Source organism: Equus caballus, chromosome 7 (assembly GCF_041296265.1).
Source record: "Equus caballus isolate H_3958 breed thoroughbred chromosome 7, TB-T2T, whole genome shotgun sequence".
NCBI classification, from domain to species: Eukaryota; Metazoa; Chordata; class Mammalia; order Perissodactyla; family Equidae; genus Equus; species Equus caballus.
In genome coordinates this window covers 89518341-89525022 of record NC_091690.1, presented here as the reverse complement: position 1 = coordinate 89525022, position 6682 = coordinate 89518341, and positions in this window count along the sequence as shown.

Below are 6682 nucleotides of genomic sequence, written 5' to 3'. Positions count from 1 at the left end.
TGGTGTCCACCACGGGAGGAGGTGGAGGGAAGGCAGAGCCAAGGAGAGCAGCCTTCAGAATCCGTCAGCCGTGCTTCTCGGGTTATTACTGCTAACGGAGAACGCAGCGGCCCGGAGCAGGCAGACAAGACGATCGCAAATCCTAAAAGGAAAATCAGAACCAATAAAACTGCTGAGGAGTCGATCTTTTTGTCCCATCACAAGCTTTGCAATATTACCCATTTCGTGAAAACTCAGAAATGGCAACAAAATGTGGAGTTTGCTTCTGCGTTATAAACGACGTGAGGATGATTTTCTTTTATTCTGGGACAATTCCCTAGGGTTTAGCAATTTTCTTAAAACTTCTCCTCCATCAAATTGCCGGGCTCACGAGTGAAATGCAGCCAATTAAAAATGTCTGCTCTGCCTCCTCAGCAGTTCCCGGCGGCTGGAGCTCGTGCTTTCTTGGGCTTCTGCTTGTAACAACCACAGCATTTCTCCCACTGCCATGCAATTCTGAGTTGTTCGGGGTATGGAAGCAAATGAAAATCTATTCATAAAAGTTATGAAACTAGACAAAACCATGGGTTTTTCTATGCTCCACGCACCAAGAAGGCTTTCTTGAAAATGAGCATTACTCAGGGCTGCTCATGTGCCATCTCAGACAAGGCCCTGTACTGACTTTATTTCTTATTTATCTACTTATTAATTTTTTGATGTTCAAAATGCAATTATATTTGATCATTTCTTCTATTTTATTGGCATTAATAGAATGGTTCAGAAAATAAAATCGCTGGCAGAGGTTGTGTCCCACTCCACTTTCAAGGAGAGAATGTAGGAGTAGGTTTGCTTGTCCAGAGACAATCGCTGGGGTAGTTCAGCCACTCAGTTCCAGCAAAACAGCCTGAGGATGGAAATATTGTACATTGTACATTCTCTGGGGAAGGAAGCAGAGGACAATGTGTTTTTAGTTTGTAAACTTCTTACTAGAACAATATGAGATCCCGTCATCAGCCATTGAACAAGGAATACCACCAGTCATCAAGGGAATTAACTAAAGCAAGACCCCTTTAACTGCACTGACTTTGAAGGCAATGTACCACCTCGGCCCTTTGCTAGGAAGTCCCTCCACTAGGACTTCCAGGCTTGACGAAGGGTAGGACACACATGTGACATGACTACAGACAGGGCAACTTCTCCCCTACTGCATCTCACAGTGACTCGCCCCACCATCCATCCACCCAGGAGACTGAAGCTAAAAACCTCCGTGTCCTTGGCCTTGCCCTCTCCCTCACCCCTCCGTGCCTCACTCCCCAAACCTCCCTGCTTCTGACTCCAAAATGCCCTGGAAGGCATCCCCTCCGTTCCCGTGCTAGCGTATCTGTATCAGTCAGTGAGGGCTTCCATAACAGAGCACCGAGGAGCAGGTGGCTTAATCCACAGAAATGATGTTTTCGCAATGCCGGAGGCTAGACGTCTGAGATTAAGGCGTTGGAAGGGTTGGTTTCTCCCGAGACCTCCCTCCGCAGCTTGTAGGTGGGCGCCTTCTCCCTGTGTCTTCACGTGGCCTTCCCCACATGTGTGTCTGTGTCCTAATGTCCTCTTCTTACAAGGTCATCAGTCATGTTGGATTAGGGCCCACCAGAACGACCTCATTTTAATTTAGTTATCTCTGTGAAGACCCTACCTCCAGTCGCAGTCTCATTCTGAGCCCTGGGGGTCAGGACTTCAACATATGGATTTTGGGAGAGAGAGGACACGATTCAGCCCATAACACTATGTCATCTAAGGACTTTCACGAATTGGCCTTGGACTTACCCCTTCAACTTGGCTTTGGACAATCTCTTCCACATGAGCTCCAGCTATACGTGGACTGGAAGCTTTCCAAATACGCCGAGAGCCCTCCCCCATCATGCCTTTGCTAGTGCTATTCTTTTCACTTGGAATGTCTGGATGATGGAACCGCCTCCATCTTCAACCCCTAACCCGACTCCTTAGCCTGGTAAGCCCCTACTAATCAAGTCACTGGTCAAATGCCATCTCCTCTGCAAAACCTTTCCTGAACTACCTGGGCAGAATCCATCCACCTCTGTGTTCCCACAGCCCGTGTAGGACTAACCTGGCACTTGCCTCATCGCAATGAAATTGTGAATTCCAATCTGCCCTCTTGTTAGAATGGGACACATTTGTAGACACAGCGCTCTGCAAACAGCAGGCAGTTAGTGAACATTCATCGAGTGAGTGAAGGGGAGAGAGTGAAGGCCGGACTGCATGCAAGCTCTGCTAGAATTCAAAAGAAGAGATTATTATGCACTGGAGTGAAGGGGCTTGGAAATGAAAAAACAAAACAAAACAAAGACAGACCATTACTGTGGTTTCTCCTCTGCTTCCCGGGCACACTGTTCCTACACGTCCCACGCTTCCCTACCAGTGACTGAGACACGTGACCGAGTTGGCTAATGGAGGCCTGGCCTCCAAGACCTCCAGCAGAGTCTCTATTCTCTCTATCCACATCTGTGGATGTAGAAGGTCCAGCGGACACTGAGGCCCTAGGAAATGATGGAGCCACAGGTTGGGAAGGAGCTTGGGTCCCTGCATAGAAGAACACCTGCTGACATCTAAATGGACGGTGACAAGAGGGAGAAATAAGTCTTATGCTGTGCTGAAGCCGCTGGGATTTGGGGGGACGTTTATTATTGCATTAACTCCCTTGACTAATGCACACCTGAGATACTGGATGTGCCACATCCAAGATATTCAATGTTCAGTGTCCATCCAGCCCGCTGAAGTCACAGGGAGTACCGTCAGGATTTTGCCCAATAGCTGTGAGTGATTCAAATGTTCTGTCTCTAATGTGATTATAGAGGCATTTGGGGAAAGGAATGAAGTCCTGGAGAGATGGCGTAACAGCCACATCCTCATGGCCCCACGAACACAATTGTGTTCGCCTTGGCTTTAAGAGGAAACAAGACCAGAACACCTTGTATTCACCCCAAGCCACTGCTTCCTCCCCCTCCTTTCCAAGCCAGACTGTAAGACTGGATTCCAGAGTCCTTAGTGTCTCAGCATCTGGCTTAAGCGTCCCCTCCTGCCCACACCCACCCCAGTTCCTAATCAAACTCTCTGGTCTTTCCTCAGTTGTTCTGCTCAGCCTCTGCTTAGCTCCTGACCACGGCCTCCCTCCCCTTTGAAATGATCTCTTCTCCTTGAATTCTACGACACTGTCCTGTCCTGAGCATCCTCTCCTCCAGCCTCCTCCGGGGCCCCTCCTCCTTCTCCAGCCCCCTAAATCCACATTCCATAAGGTCGTGTTCCCGCCCTTCTCTCTCTCACGCTTTTTTTTCGTTTTGCGTCGGTTGTCATTTGGTCTCTTTTTAGAAGCAATCTTCCCATTTGAGGAAGGCAACTGCCTTTTTCATTTTCCAACTCTCCCCTGTGACAATCTCATCCATCTGTGCAGATGACTTTCATCCACACCCCGGCCTCTTTCCACCTGTCTTCTAGACTTTTCCACTGGATCACCTGCAAGTTCCTCAAACAGTAGGGCCCAACCAGCAAACTCATCGCCTAGTCTCTCCACGCCGTTTTCCTTACTTCTCATAAGAGCGTCACCACCCACTCAACCACTGGAAAAAAAACTGAAGTATTTGAAGCTCAGCACTTCAAAGTCATCCCTGACTCCCCCTGACCCCGCTCCATCCGGTCAGTGATCCGGGCCTGCTGGATCTCTCCGTGCCTTCATTACTTCTTGCCTAGACCACTACTAAAAGCTTATCTCTAACATTCTGTATCTGTCGGGGTCCAGTCAAAAAACAGAAACCACACGAATTTTTTAAATAGAAAATAATAGAGGGAATTGACTAAACCAGTGCTAATATTTTTGAAAAAGTAAAGAGGAACACACTGACTTATAGAAATAACTGCAGGAGGCAGCCATCACCCCTGGGGCCGCGGAAGCCGAGAGAAGACACCCGGCATCCTAACGTAGACGCCTCGAGGAGGGGTCGCCCAGGAGCCAGACCTCGGAGGAGAGAGTCCTGCCTGGTTACTCCTGGTGCTTCTAAGGGGACACGATGGAGCTGCTTTGGGAGAAATCTAGACATTGACTGCACTGTCAGTGTCAGGGTGGCAGGCCATCGTTTAAACACCAGTGAGAGCAACAGCCGGCCAGGAGGATGGAGCGGGTCCCTCCTCCCCTCCTCCTTCCAGTCTACTGGCAGGACTCATGGCAAGTCGGCTGTCAAGGAGACGGTAGTTTCAGAATCCCAGCCCCAGAACACACACACAGGAGGGAAGGGCAGATCTGGCACATTTCTCTACCACTGGCTGTTAATTCAAAATATATGCAGAATTGAATCTTTCTAGCCACCATCCCTGCTATAGTCCCCAGTGAGCCATCACCTCCGGCTGGATTACTACAGCCTTGCTTGGTCCACCCTCTCCCGGCGGTAAGCAGCCCGAGTGATCCTCAACCCTCCGATGGCTCCTCCTGTCACCAGGGGCAGGGCCTACAGGATCTGCCGCCCCTGCGTCCCCGTGCTCCCACACGCCTGCCTGGCGTGCTTCTGCCTCAGGCCTTGCCCTGCCTGCTTTCTGCCAGTGCACTCTAACCCCAGAAACACACAGGGTCAAGTGCCTCTCCTTCAAGCCTGCTTTCCCGTGTCAGCTCCTCCATGAGGCCTACCCTCAGCGACGTTGTGAAGGTTGTAACATCCTGCTCTTGCACAAGACTTTTTTTTTGAGGAAGATTAGCCCTGAGCTAACATTTCTGCCAATCCTCCTGTTTTTGCTGAGGGAGACTGGCCCTGAGCTAACATCCATGCCCATCTTCCTCTATTTTACATGTGGGACGCCTGCCACAGCATGGCTTGACAAGCGGTGCCACGTCCACACCTGGGATCCGAACAGGTGAACCCTGGGCTGCCGAAGCGGAATGTACGCACTTAACCACTGTGCCACTGGGCCAGCCCTACGTGCCTCCTCTTTACCCTACTCTACATTTTTTCCCGTGGCCTTACCACCTTCTGATGTACTATATAGCTTATTTATCTGTGTGAGTGGGGTAGGGTGGAAATCAGAAGTTCAGTTTCAATTTTGGACGCGGTAAGTTTAAAACTCCATTAGATGTTTGAGTGGGTGTCAAGTACCCCGTCTGGAGTTTGAGGAAGAAGTCTGAGCTGGGGTTAAAATCTGGGGCGTTCGGTGAATGATGGTCTAAGCCACCGTGGGACTGGATGCGATTACCAAGGCAGAGGAAGTGAGTTTAGATAAACAGCGAGGAGACCCAAGGACTAGGCGTATCCTGACATTAAATGACAGGGGAGGAAAAGCAGCAAGGAGACTGGAGGTGACCAGGAGCGGCCAGGGAGACGAGGAGGGAGCTCTGGAGTGCTGCCCCCTGGAGGCCACGGGAGTGACCAGTTCCCCATGCTGCTGGCCTGGTGGGTTCTGTAAGAGAGGCTCGGAGCTGACCCCTGAACTCAGCAACAAGGACGATGGTGCGCTCACCAAGAGCAGGGTCAGGGAGCATGGGGTGAGCGCTGACACAGTGGGTGAACGGGGGAGGGGAGCGGGCTTGGAAGTACTGACCGCACCCACCTTTCCCAGGACTTCTCCTGTCAGGAGAGCACGGAAGGAGCTCCTGAGCTGACATTCAGGGCGCCTGGTGAGCCAGCCCTGATCCACCTCTCCAACTTACTGACCAAGCTCCCCACTTCGAACATCCCAGACACCCAGGTGGTCACCCTTCTGACCATACTTTACTGTCCCACTGTCTTTTCTTGCCAAGTTCTCTCCTGGAGAATGCCTTTCACTTCCAACTCCGTATTTCCAAGCTGAGCACCCCGAAGGACCCTTTCTAAAGCCCTATCGTCCACAGACACCTGCCTGATCACATTCACTGAGGCTCTCCCCACCCACCAAACTCTAACAGTATTTTATTTGTACCCCTCTTATGGCTTTTAATATTTTGCACATTACACTGTAGTTTCTTTTATCTTAGCTTCCCCTCTAGATTACAAGCTCCATGATCAATATACCCAATTAAATGTTTTATGACCTGCAAGACCTAGCATGGTGCTCAATAAACATTTGTGGAATAATTTAAAAACAAAAGAAACATGCTTTCCATGGTACATATTAACCAGAAGTGCTGGAATACCGTGGTTCTGAGGGTGCGAGGAGGGGGGAAGTTGAATTTTAAACAAGTGAGGCCCCTCCCTGCCCCCTCGTGGTTCTCATGTAAATGGTCTATGATCACAATTTGAGGATATTTACTTGGTTGGTGAGAAAGGAAAGGAGAGAGGACACAGCTTGAAAAAGTCCTTCTGTCCCCAAATGAGAATCAGTCTTCAACCACAATTCTGATCACATCATGTCCTGCTTAAAAACCCATCACTCAATTCAAATATTTATTGACTCCGTGTCAGGCAGTATTCTAGGAGCCTGGGACTCTAGGGTGGCTCCCACTTAGTATCTACGTGACCTTGGAGAAGATACAACCTTCTTTAGGCTTTAGTTTCCTAACGCGCAAAGGCTCTGCGGAAGAAGGGAGCAGGGATCCTCGAGGAACAGAAAGGTCCTTGTGGGCAGAGTACAAAGTGTGGTTCGTGGTAAGAACGGTAAAGAGAGTCAGCTTATAGCACTCAGCACCTTGCAGGTCCTGACGAGAACTTCAGCTTTTACCCCAAGAGCAGTGGAAGCG